The following is a 20,207-nucleotide window of genomic DNA, read 5'->3' on the forward strand; positions in this document are numbered from 1 at the left end:
CAGGATTTCACCATGTTGGTCAGGTTGGTCTCAAACTCATGACCTCGTGATCTGCCTGCTTTGGCCTCCCAAAGTGCTGGGATTACAGGCATGAGCCACTGTGCCAAGCCGGTGATCCATTTTTAAATTGAGGGGGAAAAAAGAAACCTAGGGAATAAAGCCGTCGGCTTGTATTTCCTCTGTTTGGCCTGAAAACTATAGGAACTCTAACACAAGGATTGTGTTCAGTTCCTTGCTGAAGGCTGACTGTCATTTTCCCAATGACAGTTCCCAGTTCAGTGTGAATTCACAGGCATTTCTCCTTGCCTCTGAGCTGAGTGTCAGAGCACTTGCACCCTGAGCTGAAGGTGACCAAATGTATATTAGAAGCAGGCACTGTAGTGTTTTAACTAATTCTGACTCAAGTAATAATTTACTGCCTGACAAGGAGATTCTTGAAATATTTCCTCTTTGATCTATTTACTGATACTGTTGTATATGGTTTTTCCCTAAGCACTTTGCTGACTTAATAGAAGGATGCCAAGTTCATACTGATGTCATTCCCACCTGTGATAACTGTACTTAGGAAGAAAATAGACAAGGCAGGGGGAAGAAACTCTGTGTAAGTTTTAGGCTGAGGAGTCTGCATTAGGGTCTGTTCCAAGTTGACATATTGGGGATTGAGCTTACTTGATTAAATAGATCTTGAAAGTCATATTTCATTCTAAAGGTGCATGTACCCCATTCACAGCTCATTGTGTAACTTGTCTCATAAAAAATGACTTAAATTTCTACTCAAACCTGGATAGCATCTCCATTTTTCAAGTAAGGCAGCTCTAGCAGAGACTGATGTCAGCACTATATGGAGCAGGAAAGTCAAGGTCAGCAATTAATATTTTCTTATGTTCCTTGGATATCTAACATTTTACCATGAGTTCTATGGCTTTCATACAAAGAGAAAAGGCTATTTATGCCTTGCAAACATATGAAGAGCTGTTCCACTTATACTTCACATGCAATACTGGGACCACGTCATCAGTAGGTACACCAAATGTCATCTGATTTAGCTGCATATGATGGAGAAAGATTTAGCCCAAACAAAAGTTAGATGTCTAAGTCGGTGTTTTACAATTTTTTTGACTTATTAGAACCTCTTTTTAAACTAAACATTAATTCTTCTGAACATTGGAATTTTATTTTTAGTTACTCCTTTCATTTTTAAAATGACATATTCATCCTCCAAAATTTATATTTCACATGCATGTATTAAGTGCTTATTATGTGATAAGTGTGATGCTGAATAGTCTTTGCTTTCAAGACATTTGCAGACAAAAATATGAGTTGAATGCAATAAAAATTTCTGTTTTAGAAATAATAACAGCATCTACATATAGTGTAAAATGCAAGTTATAGATGTGTGAGGTTTTTTAATCTGTCTAAAAAAGGTGACTGACATATATACTGTTGGCAGATCTCTGCATGAACTTGCCCCCACACTTCTACTTCTACCCAAATTCTGTAGCCAAGTGATAGAGAACCACTGGCCTAAGCTTCCTCCTTTCTCCCAGGAAGGGCAACTCAACCTCCTTTTCAGAGACAATATAGTAGGGTGTTTGTAAAGGCATATTTTAGACCCAACTTCTGGCTCTACTATGACCAGCCATGTGATCTTGGGCAAGTTACTTAACATCTCTGTGCCTCTATTTATTTCTTTAGAGATAATAATAGTGTCTATGCCATAGGGTTGTTGTGAGAATTAAACAAGTTAATACATATACAGCACTTAGAAATGATGATTATTCATTATTACTATTGTTATTACTACTTTTATTACTACTACAACTATTCAGTGCTATCAAAGTAGGTACTGCATACTGCCTAGTTTGCACTGCTAGCTTCACTGACTGTGAAGCACAGCCTCGCAGTCAATCATGGATGAGGGTGTGGCAAGATTAGCTGAAGCTGATTAAAACTTCCATTTACAAAGCATTCTCTACTTTGATTCCTTTGACGTTGGTATGGAAGACTCAGGCCTGTTCATTGTTTGCTGAGTGGATACACTCATTCTTGTTTAGTGCTTTATTGATCAGGACTGTGTGCAGGCACTCTGCTCAGGAGGCCTTCTTGGAGGGTGTCTGGTATTGATGTCTGATTGCCAAGGAGACTCTGTGGGCTATTTCTTTTCTTTGTAGGAGCTGCTTAATAGCATCAGGCCATTGATCCATTTACTGTATTTGGCCCCCTGGCAATGGTTAATGCTAGGAAGCCTGTGTAATGAAGCATTCTGCTTGGAGGGTTAGAAGAAAATAATGTATTTTCTTTGACTGAGGGGGGCAGGGAGCCAGGGGGAAGCTTTTAGACATCTCTTTGCCACATTTATAGTAAGGTCCACAAGTTGCCACATTTATAGTAAGGTCTATATGTGTGTCATAATCTATCATTTACATTTCCTTTAGCTTTAAGTACTGTGGCCCTAAATATGTTTTCTTATCTTTTTAGAGAATTTTAAATGCATCCTCAGAGGACTGTATCGAAGGTAATAAGAAAATGTGCTTCTTTTTTGCTAAGCTGAGAGCAATAGAAAAGAGCCTTATTTTAGATTAGAGATAAGAATACTTTTTGGTCTGTAGGCAGAAATGTCATTCAAAGAAGATGCAAGGTCTCCTTTCTGACACCAATATTTGTAGGGAAAAGATTTTCTATTGTTATTTTAAGTTAAAATGTGGGGTAATATAGAAAGCATGGCTTTTGCTTTTGGTAACCTTAACTTCAAATGATAGCTCTAGCACTCACTGCCTTGAGGCCTTGAATAAGTTGCATAAAATGTTTGACTTGTCTATATAAACAGAATAATAAGAGCTACCCCTGTTGGCTGGTATGAGAAGTAAATGAAATAAACATAAAACAAGTGAAGCATGGTGGCCACAGGCATCCCATGAATGCTAGTTTCTGTCTGTCTGAAAAGTCTTGGCTGGCACACAGGCAGGAACAGTAGTCTCTATTCTGAGTCCTCAAATAAAACATGTGCTGAGGCCTCCTTTCAGCCTCAGTGGAAAAAACGATTTGGGGGGTGTTTACTCCTTTGGAGACACCACACCAGGAAGGCTACTGCTTGGCAGATGGCTCTGCCAAAAGAAAGGCTTACTCATGGGCAAATGAATGGACTCTCTTCATCTGTTGATTTTCCATCTCTTCTTAAGGTCTTTAAAAACACTGTTATATAAGTAAATGTAAGGGATAAGAGAAGGAAAGTGTTATAAAGTTTTGCTATAGAATTATGTTTTTACATTATTTTCATAAATATTCTCTGCTCTTTCCTGGGGGAGGTTTATTTCATGCCTCTGATGATGATGGTAGGAATCACTGTGTACCTTCCCCTGGGTAAGGGACCTGTGAGAAAAGTGCCATATGTCATTTCTAGGAAGAAGCTGTAAGAGCAGACTAATCTCATCTTCAGTCCTCCTGCATGAGACCCATAATGTTTCAGACCATAGCTGCCCAGAGCTTGGGTTACATGAAGCTGTAACCCAAGGGTTACCTGAAACAGTGCCACAGCCAACATGGTGGAGATGCATGAATGAGAAATGATCCTTTGTTTTGGGGAGCCACTGGGATGTTGAGGTTGTTCGCCACTATAGTATATACCCATTCCTATCCCTGAAGTCCCAAAGCCAGATTTGTCCTGTGCTCTGCTACATGGGTCAACTTGCATGGCCAACTACTTCTTAAACCCTGCCTCTTTTGAAGGCCCAGCCCCCACCTTCTACAATTCGAGAGACGGTTGAGTTTCCAACACCAAATACATTTTTATTGTGTGTTTATTTTAAAACTAAATCTCTAAATGAACTATGTGATAAGGTCTTCACCAATCTAAAAATGCACACAATATAAGATCTACTTGGAAGATGTTGGCTGTTGATAATGAATCACTTCAATCCTGTGGCCCCTCTGGCATCATGGGGGGTTTGCATGTTATTTGAATGTCACACTGGGCTGGAATGTTACTTGACCTAAAGTTTGTTCTTTCACTCTGCCTCTAACTCACTATGGGTGACTTCTCTATAGACCTTGGTTTCGTCTTACATAAAAGGAGTATTATAATTATTCCCACAAGTAGGAAGAGAGTTGTTGCTGAGCAAATAGATTAATGTACATGGAAAGACTTTGGTGAACTGTAAAGCATTACACAAACACTGATTCCAATTTCTCTGGCATTTAGCTTCCTGAGTCATAGCTTCTTTACATTTGCCAGGACATAAACCAATTTCCCCTAGTCAAGAGCACCTCAGCAAGCATAGTGTGGTAAAAGATGTGCGTCAGCAGGCCTTTGTGGTGATGGGAAGACAGCCACAACTATCATCTATTAATTGTGAGCCTTCAGCTCACAATGTCAGAAAAGTAGAAAAGAAGATACTTGCAACTTTACACTTCCACATTAGTAACTCTTTCCCTTTAAACATACACAAACACACAAACATATCTACCTGTAGACACATGCAAAACTGTACATACTGGCATACACAAACATATGCACACATACACACATGCTAACATAAATCTCACACACACACGTACATATGCACATATTCACTGATATACACACACATGCACACAAACAAGGCTGCCAGATTATCAGTGATGGCAAAGAGTGAGTCACAGTTCTGACTTTTCATTAGTCTGATAGGAGTTGGGATTAGGGAAAGTTTGCTTGGGTGATTTTCTCACCATCACAAACTAAGAAAGTTAAAGCTAGACATGGTTGTGATAATGACTCTGCAATGGTGAATTTGAGGACTTGATCTGACAACATTTTACCCTTCCCTTTTTCAGTGGTTTTGGAAAGAAAAGAAATTCAGAGCCCTTGTGTTTGAGAACCACTTTATACTCAGATGGGCGATCTGGAAAGCCCTGGTTTTGCAGTGTTTGAGGAGCACACCAGTGTGCTTGGAAGACAGAAAGATTTAGATAAAAGGAAGCTGTACATCCTTTTCCCTGATCAATGTTATCATGAGTTAGTTAGAACTGAGGAACTACCAGTTCTTTCAGCTTGTGCAAACAAGCAAACTGCATATAAAGCCATGTCTCATGGTTGGAAATGTCTTTTTCCTCTAATCTTACAAATGGCCACATGTGATTATCCAAGAATCGTGACTGCCAGGCAAGCCACAGTTGAATTAGGCTTTATAGTTGGCCATAATCAGAAATGTGACAATTTCTTCCTCTTCAATACTTTTTCTCTGTGACACACACACACACTTCTGGATAAAACCAGGGTAATTTCCCCTAGAGGCCAACTGGCTTTTTGATGGATAGTGTTGGTACCAACATGATCTATTTGTGCCTTCAGATTAGGGCAATTGAGGTGGGCAGGCTGAAGCAAGGTCTTTCCCAAACTGGAAACCTGGATGGAAGGTTAGACATCATTTGGATTTGCTGTTCACTTTTGGATATGAAACAATTCCATACAGAAGTAAATTATTTAGTGACTGTTTAAATGTATTGATCCTCATTTTTCTATTGAGACATAACATGGAAAATTTTTTTAACATATGTAAGCCTCTCTGATAATTTATTCAGCCTTTGGAAGCGTTTAATCTAATCAATATATCTTCTTCCCGGGGACTTTTGGAAACTTTTAGCATAAAGCCTCTGTAAGCACCAAAAGAATATCTTGAAATATCTAGGATCTCATGACTCCTTTGTACCAGAGTTACTAGCTTGGGTTGGGTTCTCTCCCTTTTTTTGGTATTAATATATCTGGTAATTGCCAAAACTATATAGGTCAATGTTCTCAACCACAAGAAAAGTAAATATTAAATACTTTAAGATAAAAGGGAATCCTTTTTATAATCAGGTAACCCTTTTCAATAGATACATGCTGGGTTGGAGGGACCTTGAATTGTAAAACAAATAGGAACGGGAAATTGACAAAGTTAATTTTACTTTAGAACTCTATTCCTTAAGCATGGGGCCCCAAAATAACCCAATTTTAATTGCCTGTTCTGTTTTTACTAGTAGAAATGCTCATTTTCCTTTGGATGGTTTTGTTTGTATGGCATATTTGAGAAACAAAAAATACAGAAAAGTTTCAAGCATAGTATATCAGAGACACATGTAATTAACATCCCTACATGTACAATTTTTAGTAAATTAATGTATGTTCTTTAATGCTGTAAATGAATAAAATGAATTTAAGCACCCTTTCTTCACAGAAAAGTATATACTATAGTAACTCTGGTGTGAATCTTTCCAAGTTCAATGTTATATAGTTTTACATTTATATGGATATCTACAATAAATGTAGTGATTTTTAGTGTATTAAAAAATTACATAAATGTTAAACTGTGTATCTGTCTCTCTGAAATCTTATTTTTTTCATTCGAAGTGAAATTTTTCAGATCTGTGCATGTTGGTAAGATATAGGCAGATCTCAATCTCTTCAACAATTTCATCATTTCTGTAGTGTGAATATACCATATTTTATGTATCTATTCTCCTAAGTACAGTAGTTTTTAGGATAATTTTCCCGATTATTCATTATTGTGAGTAATGCTGCATTGAATACCCTTTTGTGTTTCTCCTGTGCACATGGGTAAAATTTCCTTCAGGGGATGTGTCCAAAAGTGGAATTGGTGGAAGGTAGGGTTCACACATTTTCAACTTTAATGGATGCTGCTAATTCATTGTCACTAATGTTATACCAGATTTACTCCCACCAACACTATATGCTAGCTGTGTTTTTCCCATGGTTGTTAGTGAATAGCAGTATAAACATTTTTAATTAAAATTCATTTCAAATTAGTGGGTATAAGGTATCAAAATGTCATTTTAATGTGTACCTTCTTGATTACAAATGAAGCTGAATGTCTTTTCAGATGTTTGTTAGCCATTCTGCCTCCCTATTCTGTGGCTTGCATGTCCATTTTCTTGTAAGTAAGATATATCATATTTTATAGTAATACATTTAATAGAATAACTTCATGACATTACATTAGTCCATGGACATCTCAATGAAAATGTCTCTCTGAAATCTTATTTTTTTCATTCGAAGTGATATTTTTCAGATCTGTGCATGTTGGCAAGATATGGGCATATCTCAGTCTCTTCAACAGTTTCATCATTTCTGTAGTGTGAATATATCATATTTTATGTATCTATTCTCCTAAGTACAGTAGTTTTAGGATAATTTTCCCAATTATTCATTATTGTGAGTAATATTGTAAGGTCAGATTTCTGGGAAATTGGATTTTTTATAAGCTTCTTGTTCACCTTTAGTAAATAAAAGGCAGGGCAGAATCTCATTAAATGTAAAGGAGAACTTCCTCATTTACCTAGTCTTTCATTGTACTTTTTGTTGAGTACTCACCTGTGGTCCCAGGAGGTTAATATTCTCTATTTTATGTTTCTTAGTATAATATTTTGAGAATTTATAATACTCATACCATCAGAATTACTTTCTCAGGTTCATTCTAAAGAAACACTGATTTTCAATGTTTCTTTTAATTTCAATGAATTAAATACTTGTGTTTAAATTTTTTATTTTTTTCTAATCTACATTCTTTCCTTTGGTGATTTTTATACAGTTCAATAATTTTAAATATAATTTATATGTTGAAGACTCCCAAATTTATAATCTTACTATTGGCCTCCCCCCTAAATGCTACACTCATATACCCAACTACCTTCTTGGCATATGGATGCCTCATAGGAAGCTCAAACAACACATTTAAGAACTCTTAAATATTTCTCTTCCTACCTGCACTTCTCTACTCATATCATCTCACTAAAGGGCACCATAATTCACTGCAAATGATATTCTCCTCTGTCCTGTCACAGTACATATCCACTCTACTGGCCAGTCCTATGCTTTACCTTCACAACACATTCTGGATTCATCTACCTTTCAACTCCATCATTGTCATCCAAGTCCAAGCGGACTTCATCTTACATCTTCTAACTTCCCCTTCTTGCTACCTTCTATTCAATCCACACAGCAGCCAGAATGATCTTTTAAAACATTTATCAACAATAGAAATTTTCAAAAAAGACACACATGTGGCCAAGAAGCATATAAAAAATGCTCCACATCACTAATCATTAGAGAAATGCAAATCAAAACCACAATGAGATACCATCTCACACCAGTCAGAATTGCTATTATCAAAAAGTCAAAACAAAAACAAACAAACAAACAAAAACAGATGCTGGTGAGGCTGGAGGAGAGAAAAGGAAGTGCTTATACACTGCTAGTGGGAATGTAAATTAGTTCAGCCATTGTGGAAGGAAGTTTGGTGATTTCTCAAAGAACTCAGAACTATCGCTTGACCCAGCAGTCTCATTATTGGGTATACACCCACAGAAGTAGAAATCATTCTGCCAAAAAGACACATGCACTCATATGTTCATCATGGCACTCTTCACAATAGTAAAGACATGGAATCACCCTGAATGCCCATCAGCAGTAGACTGGATGAAGAAAATGTGAGACATTTATACCATGGAATATGACACAACTATAAAAAACAATGAGATCATGTCCCTTGCAGCAACATGAATGACGCTGGAGACCATTATCCTAAGCAAACTAACATGGGAACCGAAAACCAAATACCATATTTCTCACTTATAAGTGGGAGCTAAACATTGAGAACATATTGACACAAAGAAGGGAACAACAGAGAGTGGGGCCTACTTGAGGGTGGAGGGAGGGAGGAGGGTGAGGACTAAAAAACTATGTATCAGGTACTATGCTTATCACCTGGGTGATGAAATCATCTGTACATCAAATCCCCATGACATACAATTTACCTATATAACAAACCTGCACATGTACCCCTGAGCCTAAAAGTTTTAAAAATAAACAACAATAAAAATGTAATTTTCATAGTTGCTTGGGGAAGTTCAAGATTATGATTCCAGTAGGTTTGGTGTCTGGTGAGGGCGTCTTTGCGTGGTATTCTCACATGACAGAAAAGACTGAAGAAGTTAAAGCCTCCTTAAGCCCTTTGGTAAGGGCACTAGTTCAATTTGTGAGGGCTGAGCCCTCTCTATCTAATCACCTTCCAGAGGCTCCACCTCTTAATACCTTCACCTTAAGGATTAAGTCCTAACATATTAATTTTAGAGGGACACATATATTCAAACCACAGCAGTAGCAAGTAAGAATCAGGCTGTAAAACTGGGAACAATAAAGCAGTGTTTCTCAATGATTCATCCAAACACCTGCACACGAATTCTATGACTGGTTGTTTACAATGGTACTTTCGGTTCTCATGCAGGAGCTCCCAGCTCAGTATTTCTGGGAGTCAGCCATCTAATCTGGGTTTTTATCAGTCTCCTTGGTGATTCTTGTCTACATTGATCAATCACATAATTCAGGCCAAATAATAAATGTGTACCTTTAGACCCAAGAACAAAGAGAAGCAACATTGGGAAAATGTCATCATAGCAGAGTCTCATTCCAGAGAGAACCAGAGCCTGTGTCTTCGTAGCTCTGTTTGTGTTCATCACCACTTACAAGGAGAGAGCACGCTGAGGCTGAGGAGCTCGGAAGAGTGAGCAGCGATTTTTCTTGGTGAGCTGACAATGATGCAGAGGAGGCAAAATGGGTAGTAGGTGTCTTAAGAAATTAGTTGAGAGTGTTGAAAAGGAGCTTAGTGTTTTCTTTCTGATAATTTTAAAGCAAGTAGTTAAAGGTGAGGGTGTAACTTTTTTGAAGTAAAATAGGCTTGAGCTAACTATGTGGTAGCAAGCACATGGGAACTCCAATGAACATTTATTTTTAATCACTTAAGAAATGTAAATGTTCTCTTTAAGTTAGCATAAAGAAGATTAAGGTTAAATTTAGCAGTAATTAATAAGAACAGTGGAAAATTCATCAAAAAATTATCAGACTATACCTAAATAGTCTACATTTTTAACCCTTGTTTTAATTTGTGTGTCTCTTTAAATGTGTGATGAAATATCTATTTTGAGGATGAGATTATTTGTTTTTATTTTAATAACTAATAGTTACAAGCAACAACCTCCAAACACAATTTACAAAAAGGATAAGGTGAGAAACCATATGTTTCTAGCTATATACCAGCCTAAATCAGATCCATATTAGAGGAGACTTAGAAGAACCAGATACAAAAGTAATAATTAATTGTAGTGAAGAGAGTCAATAAGAGGAAAGTAGTTCACTCATCATAAGGTCAAGGAACAAAGAAAAGGCTGTATTTGACATTAATCCCCAAAGAATTCTTAGAGTGATATCATAGAAATTAAGAAATTTTTCTGTCATAAAACTTTCAACAAATAGATGAATTAGATACGTTAACTTAGTGTTAGACCCTCTAACCGTGAACAGCTACCACAATGGGATTGGTCACAACCCCCAGGTTTAAGTTACTAAAGCCTCAAACTGGAAAACTGACCAGCTACTATCAAATGACAGCATTTTGATCAAAAAGATCTTGATAGAGGACCATATTAAAATAAGAGAAGCAAGCAGGGAGGAATTAGATGTCATATATCCAAACACCAAATACAAAATGCAAAATCAAATGGTAATCAGAAATGCACAGATGAGGAATATAGAAGAACCTCGCTTAAAATTTGTGCTTGAAAATGGCAAATTGAATTTATAGGCTGTTATTGCTTGAAAGATCAGACTTACTGAATGCACACTTTCCTCTCTCCTCTTATAAATCACAGAAAATGTACACATTTTTCTACCACTAGTGAAAACTACAGAAATCCTTTCAGTTGTCAACTAAAATATAAGAAAAGATAAATCACCAACTATTTTGATGTTTCCCACATTGCTGGACCAAAAATGAAAAACCTATTTCTTATAAAAATGTTTATTTTATTGTGGTTGCAGCAGGAGATAGAGATAGGGTTATCAACTCAGGTGGGCCAGATGGCTAGAGAATCAATTCTTATCTGCACTCTCTTTATAAGTTGTGTAAATGTAGGCAAGGCAGTCTTCTGTAGTCTAACTCTTCCAATCTCGATAGTTTTTCCTTTCTATCCCACAAGAATTATGCTAACGTATGATCGTGTAATTAGCCATTTTTGAAAAGTTAAAAGCATTGTATAAGTGGTATGTTTAACAAAGCCTTTGTATGAACAAATAGAAACTAAGAAGTTAGAAAATTGGAAATTTCTGCCCCAGGTTGAGCTATAAGAAAATCTACCTACCCAGAACTCATCGACCATGCAACAGAGGGCTGCCCACAGGTGCCCTACGGAGAGGTTTTTTCAGCCACATCAGAACTCTTTCCAATGGCTTAGCTCAGCCTTCCATTCTGGGAAGAAAAAAAAAAAAAGTAAGATTCTTGATGTTCAGACAGGGAGAACAATGGTATAGAAGGTTAATCCTCAGTGCTGATGTGCGGACGACCCTGGGTAGGAATGAAAATCTACCTTCATAATAACCTTAATTTCCTGTGAATTGTAGGAAACAAAGACTTGTAGGAAATGAGTAGGGCCATTTAAACAGTGATGGCCTTTGTTTTTCATAAGCAGCAAAAATTAAGACTAGAGAGAAATCAGTAGGTGGACAGAATATTCAGTATCCAGATAAATCTTTAGGTTAAGCGAGAAAAAGAACGGGAGTTTCTTTGAAATATCAGGCACATGTTGTATGCACAAAAGCTCCATTAAGTCAAAGTGAAGGATTTAACAATAAGCTCTGTCATGACACCTAGCCAGGGCCCTGGATAATAGAAAGTCAGCACCTTCCACAAATGGCAGGCTCTTCTAACTCAGCAAATAGAGCAGAAGACTTAAAATTAAGAGACAAAATTAATGAGTATTAAAGTGCTTCTTTATAAGAGCTCTTAGTTCTCATTTGGCCCTATGTGAAGGTTCTGCTGTAAGGCAGACTTTAATATAGACCAGCCAACCAATTCAATTACCAAACATTAGAAAAGTCAAAATAATGAAGATGTCCAGTTTGAGTAAGTGAAGGAAGAATGAAGAACATGGTTCTGCAACCTGGAAAGGAAGAAGCAGACACCCAATTCTAAGAGAGACAGTCCAGGAAGGGGAGCTAGTTCTCCTGAGCACCAGTGACAGCTTTCTGTTCTTGGAGTCTTGGTGATGGGCTGATAGACCTTCAGGTCAAGAACTGCTTACACTACTGTGGTTGGATATCAGTAGCCTTCTCCTCTTTAATTCCTGGTGGTGACTTTTGGAGCCCTTGGCTCCCAGGATGCCATCTCTTGAAGTGGCTGGTTTTATTCTGATCCTCTTTCACTATCATTTCTCTGTTTCAAACTGTCATGTCAGTGAAGTAGAACAAAAACAAAAACAATTCCCCTTCCCTAGGCGCCAGATCAAATTGCCAGAGGGAAAAACCCAGGACAGGCCGGGCATGGTGGCTCACACCTGTAATCCCAGCACTTTGGGAGGTCGAGGCAGGTGGATCACAAGGTCAGGAGATCGAGACCATTCTGGCTAACACTGTGAAACCACGTCTCTACTAAAAATATTAAAAAGTAGCCAGGCATGGTGGTGGGCACCTGTAGTCCCAGCTACTCAGGAGGCTGGGGCAGGAGGAGCTTTCAGTGAGCCGAGATTGCGCCACTGCACTCCAGCCTGGGCGACAGAGCGAGACTCTTTGGCAAAAAAAAAAAAAAAAAAAAAAAAGCCATGAGAAAGAACAAAACTGGATACACAAGTATCTGTTTACACAAAATACTAACTTCCCACTAGGCTTAAGTTAAAGAAGATGACAGTCCCTTAACACCTGCCAGCAACCCAGCAACCCACCTATCCACCCTGGGATGGAGATGGGACTCAGCATTACAACAGATCTTCTGAAGATACAACTCCACAAATCCTCCTGTTCTTCATTCTGCCAAGCTACATAACTGATCTAGCTGAGATTTCAAAGTGGTGGAATATGTGTGCATATGCCATCTAGCTTTGGACATTCTCAGCTACCGTATTTCTTGGTTAAAGCTAATTTTAACATCCTGGTACATATACAATGATAATAATATTACATTATCTGATAGGTCTCATTGTATCTAAGTTGAAGACATTGCTAAGAAAGAACCCTTGGGAGATATTTCTTCCAAGTGTTATTAGAATAAATATTTTTCTGTAGCACTTATGTTTGACTTTGTCTTGACAGTGTGTATTGTGTTGCTGATCATACTTTTCTTTCTGTGTAAAATTCAGAGCCTAGTTTAGATCTGGCTGATAGCTAGTATATGGGACTCTATGGAGTGAAATTTTCTGAAACTTCATAACTGGCACCAGTTTCTTTGAATGACTGCCTTACTTTGATTTTTCTATTTGACTTCTGAAAGGCAATATAATATATTCTTAAGAGCTAAATTTTTGGAGCAGGACACATGCGGGGTTATACTCTGGCTTTACCATTGCTATCTGACCTTTTCATTTCTTCTCTTAAGTCTCATTTTTCTTATCTGGGAAATTGTGATAAAAATAGTACCTGCTCCTGAAGATTATTATGGAAGCAATGCATATAAAGCATGTAGAACTTGCATATAGTGAATGTTCAACAACTAGAGGATACCATGATTATTGTATTTATTTTAGCATTCTGTTCTTTATATATTTCTAAGTTGCCCTAAATTCTTTCTGGCAGTAAGTGAAAAGTGAATAAGTAAAGTAAAATAAGATATTTACATTTGCATAGCAGTTGCGTTGTGCAGATTACTTTAAAACATTATTTCTTCTTATTGACAAAAAAAAAAAAAAAAAAATAGCCCTTTTTTCTTGTGACAGAAGTTCACTCAGAGAGGTGAAGTGGTTTTCCCAGGATTACACAATATGTGTGCAAAACACGAGTCCATGTCTTCTGATTCTAAGTCTGGTGAGCATTTCACCAGATTACATATTTTTGATAACATGAGACCATTACCGTCAATCATTTCCTACTAAACATTATATAGCATCAGAATCTCAAAGTAGATTGAAAATATCCTACCAAACTGTATTTTTGCTTAGTTCCTTCTTTTATAGACTTTTGATTATTTTCAAAAACTAATTACCATCTTTTTTTCTTTGCCAAATACATTTCTTACTAACTGACCCTCCACTATCAATTTTAACTCTGCCTCCAAGCCCTCTCTGTAGCCCCTCATCCCTCACGTGTAAATTTTCTAGCAATCTTTTATGTAATCTACCTGTGCTGTCTCTCACCTGCCCAGCCTACCGTGTCCCGCACATCATAACCAAATGCAGGATAGGATGCATTTCCTTTCTATTTAAACTGTTTCATTCGCAATATAGCCTATGTGGGTCCTCTGTTAGCCTCCCTTTCAGCTCTCACATTCTCAGTCTGCCTTAAGGACCTACGTGATATAGCTACCTGCATACTATTAACAGTATTAAACTTTACCTGGGCCTTGTGCTCCCTGGAAAGAGGAACAATCACGGAACCACCTCACTCTTTTATGTTCTAACAGCAAAGACTTCCCTGTTCTTACATATGCTGAAATAAGACCCACTTCTATTCTTCCTCAATGATGCCTTTGTTGTATAAAACCTCAGGTTTTTATTCTCTCATCTTTTAATCATACCCCATTAATGAATGTCCTTCTTATTGAAATAGCAGGAATAAAATCCTCTCCTTCATTGTCTGACATATTTAGTCTTTCATGCCATCTGATATAGTTTGGATCTATGTCCCCACCCAAATAGCATGTGAAATTGCAATCCCCAGTGTTGGAGGCGGGGCCTGGTGGGAGGTGATTGGATTATCGGGTGGTTTCTCATCGTTTAACACCGTCCCCTTTAGTGTAGCCATTGCGATAGTGAGTTCTCCTGAGATCTGCTTGTTTAAAGTATGTGGCATCTCCCCTCTGCCTCTTTCTCCCGCTCCCACTGTGTGAGATGTGCCTGCCCTGGCATTGCCTTCCACCATGAGTAAAAGCTCCCTGAGGCCTCCCCAGAAACAGAAACCACTATGCTTCCCATATAGCCTGAAGAACCATGAGCCTATTAAACCTCTTTTCTTTGTAAATTACCCAGTCTCAGGTATTTCTTGATAGTAATGCAAGAACAGACTAACTCATCATCAAACCTATTTTCTACTCCGATCCAACAAGAAGCCTCAACTTTAGACAAGACAATCTTCTGACTACAAACCCATAATCTTTATCCCCTGTTTCACCTTTGGGTATGTGGTCCTTAACCTTTTGTTGATATTCTAGCCCTCCTCCCCCTCCATGCCTTGAAAAGTTTTCTAATTTTGCACGGTTCCTCATATCCCAGTTCAAACACCACCTCTCTCACTAACTCTTTCCTACTTACGTTATCTTTTGTTGACCTACCCCGTTAAACTCCTACAGTTTCTATAGTTCATATCTCCTTATTTATCACATTATTACAAATGTGTTGGGTGCTGAAATATGTATTTCAAACAAGATTTGCAATTATTTGTCTCATCCCATTTTTTGGTCTTTCATGCTTTTTCTACTCCCAAGTTCTCCTCGGGGACAAGCATAGGAGCTGACAGTTAATCAGAACTCAATAGATATTTGCAATTAATCCCTATCTGGGCTTTTCTCTAGAAAAACAAAATCTGACCTGACATTCCTTCTATTACCTACCTAATTAAATAAAAATACCAAGGAATCAGATAATATTGCTGGTGATATGCCTATGAAAGGTTTGTTTTTAGCTACGTAGTATATTTGTGGATACATTAATTGTTTTAATTGAATTCTAACTGCTTTAGCATAGCTTCAGATAATATTGTTGCTATTTAATTAAGGGTTTATTCTGGCTCTGTAACAGGACTTTCAGAATAATTTCTTGAATTAGGTAATAGAATGCTTTGGTATAAATAAATCAAGAAAAGGTAATAATATTACATGCAGTCTCTCTGCTAGGCATCCTCTGGTTTGGAGGAAGGAAGTGGACATTCTTTCATGTGACAAGTAACTTTAAAAGTTTTGTTTAACCTAGTTCTGTGAATTTAGCCTCTGGGATCTACAGAATTAGGGAGTGCTTTGTAAGACTGCACTTGGACCCTCGTGATAGTGAACATGACAGAGATAGGCAACACATAGCAGGAAATCTTTGATATGAGGCAAACAAGAGTGGCGAGGTGGAGGTTGCAGTGAGCCGAGATCGTGCCACTGCACTCCAGCCTGGCGACAGAGCAACATCTCAGAAAAACAAGAGTGGCCATAAAAACCGTCCCAATCCCAAATTCACAAGGAAGATAAGGTTCCTAGCATGGGAAAGCCATCGAGACTAACATATAAGGTTTAATCTTTTTTTCACTCATGTGTTCATGAATACATACACACACGCACACACTTTGCCTTCTTTGAAATGTACCTGGATTATGCCAATCTGTACAAGATTTAATATCAAACTTCAGTCTTAACTCTCTCAGCATTAAAAGTCTAATTACATTACTGGCTCTTGGTTTATATTCATAATTGAAACCTTACATGATCTGAGTTCAAGCAGGGATTCTCCTCTTTCCCTAGTTTCTCAATTATCATAATCATCGTTATCCTCGTTATTTGCTAGGTGTGTGGTGACCTGTAGCATCCACTCACAGTGCTCCATTCTACATCCAAATGTGAATCAGTGACACTGAACCTAGAACACACAAGATGCTTTATGTATTTGCACAGCTTTGGCAGCTTGCTGAAGAAAACAGTCAAAGGAAACAAAAAATATACTTCTTGCTTCTACTTTTTGTTTTACATATATGCAGGCATACAACCCCCATGCACTTATAAGCCGGAATTACAGTTTTGTTTAGGAGAGCCAACACTTTGCAACTTTTTCGTTCTTACTTTTCTCCTACTTCTCATTTAAGATGCGTAACAAGTTCATCAAGGAGGTTAATATGTTAGTCTGTAAATACAAATTCAAAATAATAACTACCTTATTTTAAAATAACCAAGTGATGGCTAATCTTGTGTGTCATCTTGGCTAGGCTATAGTGTCCAGTTGTTTGGTCACACACTAGTCCAGATGTTGCTGTGGAGGTACTTTTTAGATGTGAGATACACACACACACTTGGATGAAAGAAAGATGAAAGAATGTATGTCTTTTGATACACTTGCCCCCTTCTTTATTTCAACCTTCCATGGTCTGTTATACCCCCAAAACTCCAGGGAACATATAACCGGTCCCTTCTTCATCACAGGAGGGAAGAAAAAGAGCAATGACAAAGTGCTGCACTGCTGAATGTCTACGATGCAAGCAGAGCACCTAGAATTGTGGCCTTGAGCCCACACAACTGACCACGTGGCAGCCCTGCTCCTGGGGCCCAGGACACACTCCCTGAAGCTCTCTTACCAGCTTGCACTCAGCTGGCGGTGTAAATGTGTGCAGGACTTTGGGTAGCTCAACAAGAATATAGCCAGAAAATAGATGCCAGTCTACCGTTCATTCAGTCAACTCAACTTGTTATGAGTTATTTTTTCGATGTCCCTTCCCTGTGATTCCTTTTCCACACAGTAGCAGTAACGGCTTCTCTGTGAGCACCACGCTCACCATCACACACAGTCTCTCCTTCTCTGTGTCTTGCCGTATTGACGCACTGTGAGGTGGCTGTGATTTTTGCTGTTTCACTGGTCAGTCTCACTAAAGGATCATGTAGTAGTTTTTATCCTCAGTTTTGGGCCTTAGCTACAATTCTGGGATAACATTTGGTGTTCCACTGGACATCCTGTTACGTATACGAATATGCTTTGGGCCTTACTGAAAAACATACTGAATTATAATTTTGATAAGCCCTAAATAGTGTATCATGAAAATGCTGTGCTATCTCTGACTAGAAGGAGAAACAACCTTTAGTTCTGATGTTGAGAGGTACTGTGGTGTGGTAAGAAAAACAGAAACAGGTCTTTGAGCCCTAGTGCTTGACCCTGGTCAACACAAACCTACAGGAGTAGCATTAAGTGAATATTTTGCAGCTTTCTCTCATAATTCTGGTCTAAAAATGTAAAAGAAGATTGCAGACCGAGGAATGAATTAGCTGGTATTGCTGTCTACATTGATCTTACTCACCAGATAATTGCTTGGCACCTTCACTCTGCCTTAGTGAACATCACCTAAGGAGCAGTTTCTGGATGACTGCCTGTGTTCTTGTTTTTATGTTTCTTTGATATGGAGACAGCCAGCTACGCCACAATTAACATTTCATGCCATGACCAGTAAATAAATAGGGCAAGTAAGATGAGACAAAACAAGATACCACACAGCAAATGTGAATGTAATAGTGGGAGAAAAAAAAAAATGCCTTGCTATTTATTCTGGTCCTCAGTACCTCCATGAGAATGTATTGCCTTAGCAACACAACACATTAAGTCTTCTTTCTTACGTACTTAGTCAAGATAAAGTGTCATAATCAGTATAATGTATTGAAACTCACAAGAGGTATTAACAATAACATTGCATGTAACAAGAAACACAATAAACAGGTCCACCAACTAAATATACCTAATCAGCATCTGTTTCCAGCAAGTGCGAAATACCTTTTAGAATCTATTCTCATTTCTGTTGATCTCATCCTTGGAAGTGTAATAAAATTTAAGGCTCGGCTTCCTTTGTAAGAGTCAGAGAGACGATCTGCCTGGCAGGTTGCAGAGGAAATCAGAATAAGAAAGCCGTATTTTTTTGTCTGACTCTCTTAATCATTCTTCATTAAGCCTCTTTGTCTTTTCTGAGAAATTTATTTCCTTCCCCAAAATTAAATCAAAGAAATGTGGAGTTTTCACATATTTGTGAATTTTCCAAAATTCCACCTGTTATTGATTTCCAGTATCATACCACAGTGGCCAAGAAAACATACTTGATATGATTTCAATCTCCTTAAAGTTGTTAAGACTTGTTTTGTGGCTTTGTGGCCTATTTGATCTAACCTGGAACACGTTGTGTGTGTATTTGAGAAGTGTATTCTACAGTTGTTAGATTAAATGTTCTATATATGTCTGTTGAGTACATTTAGTCAAATGTGTAGCTCAAGTCAAATATTTCCTTATTGATTTTCTGTCTGGACAATCAGTCCATTGTTGAAAGAGGGATGTTGAAGTCCCCTACTATTGTTGTATTGTAGTCTGTCTCTCCCTTTAGATTAATATTTTTGCAACGTAACTAATCATAGGAGAAATGCAAATTAAAACATCAATGAGATACTACCTCACACCTGTTAGAATGGCTATTATCAAGGGAAAAAAAAGGATATGACAAGTGTTGGTGATAACAAGAGACAACAAATGTAGAGAAAAGGGAATGCTTACACACTATTGATGGAAATGTAAATTAGTACAGCCATTGTGGAAAACAGTATGGAGATTCTTCAAAAAATTAAAAATAGAACTGTCATATGATCCAGTAATCCCACTTCTAGGCACATAACCAAAGAAAATGAAATTAGTGTGTCAAAGAGATATCGCTACCTCACGTTCATTGCCACATTATTTATAATAGCCAATATATCAAATCAACTTAAGTTGATCCATTCATTTGGATGGATCTGACAAATGAATGGATAAAGAAAATGGGGGTATATGTACACAAAGGAATATTATTTGGCCATTAAAGAAAAAAAATCCTATCATTTGCAAAAACATTTTAGTTTTCCATAAGTTATTGGGGTACAGGTGGTATTTGGTTACGTGAGTAAGTTCTTTAATGGAGATTTGTAAGAACCTGGTGCACCCATCACCTGATCAGTATATATTGCACCATATTTTTTATCTGTTATCCCTTCCCCCCAACTTCCTAAAGTGCATTGTATCATTCTCATGCTTTTGCAGCCTCGTAGCTTAGCTCCCACATATCAGTGAGAACATAAGATGTTTGGTTTTCCATTCCTGAGTTTACTTCACTTAGAATAATAGTCTCTAATCTCATCCAGGTCATTGCAAATGCTGTGAATTCATTCCTTTTTATGGCTGAATAGTATTTTATCATACACACACACACACACACACACACACACATCAGAGTTTCTTCGTCCACTTGTTGATTGATAGGCATTTGGGTTGGTTCCATGACTTTGCTATTGTGAATTGTGCTGCTGTAAACATGCGTGTGCCAGTATCTTTTTTGAATAATGACCTCTTTTCCTCTGGATAGATACCCAGTAGTGGGATTGCTGGATCAAATGGTAGTTCTACTTAAAGTTCTTTAAGGCATCTCCACACTGTTTTCCATAGTGGCTATACTAGTTTAGATTCCCACCAGTAGTGCAGAAGTGTCCCCTGATCACTGCATCCATACCAAC

This window comes from Piliocolobus tephrosceles, chromosome X (assembly GCF_002776525.5).
Source record: "Piliocolobus tephrosceles isolate RC106 chromosome X, ASM277652v3, whole genome shotgun sequence".
NCBI lineage: Eukaryota > Metazoa > Chordata > Mammalia > Primates > Cercopithecidae > Piliocolobus > Piliocolobus tephrosceles.